A 635-nucleotide genomic window follows, 5' to 3' on the forward strand; every position below is an offset into this window, starting at 1 on the left:
AATAAACACTTTAGGTCATGGTTATGCTTGTTAGATACAGCTGAGAGCCTGCACGCAGCAATTGACAGCAAAATGAGGGCATTTTTGTTGGCAAGCAAAAAATGTGTCTTGTGGCTGCGGTATGTGGACATGGGGTTTCCCTCCTGGTGGCGCTGTATTCACTTCCGCCTGCAACCCGGTTTTATTCCATCCTCTTTTATCTAGAGTGGCCACGATCAGCTCCACCAGCAGCATCGCAGCCGGAGCCATAGATTTGCTCTCAGGTATTGAAATTTGGTAGTACCATTAAACATAATGAGTTTGGTACACAGTCCGTCTATTTGTGCCTTTAATTGTTTAGTGCCCACAGTGTGAGGAACTCTGCTGAACATTAAATGAGCCACACCATGTTTTTCCTTCCATTTTTTTTATCCATTTAAGAATAAAAATACATTTGCAGCTTGGATTACAGTAACATTTAATTACTAGGACAGGGTTATTAATTCATTCATCTCATTTTAGCTTTGTTATTGGCCTCTCTTTTTATCTCAGAAACAAGAAAAGACAGTGACACTATATTCATAGACAGCATTACACAGGGGGCACTATCAATCAATCAATCAATCAATTTTATTTATAAAGCCCAATATCACAAA

This window comes from Epinephelus moara, chromosome 8 (assembly GCF_006386435.1).
Source record: "Epinephelus moara isolate mb chromosome 8, YSFRI_EMoa_1.0, whole genome shotgun sequence".
Lineage (NCBI taxonomy): Eukaryota > Metazoa > Chordata > Actinopteri > Perciformes > Serranidae > Epinephelus > Epinephelus moara.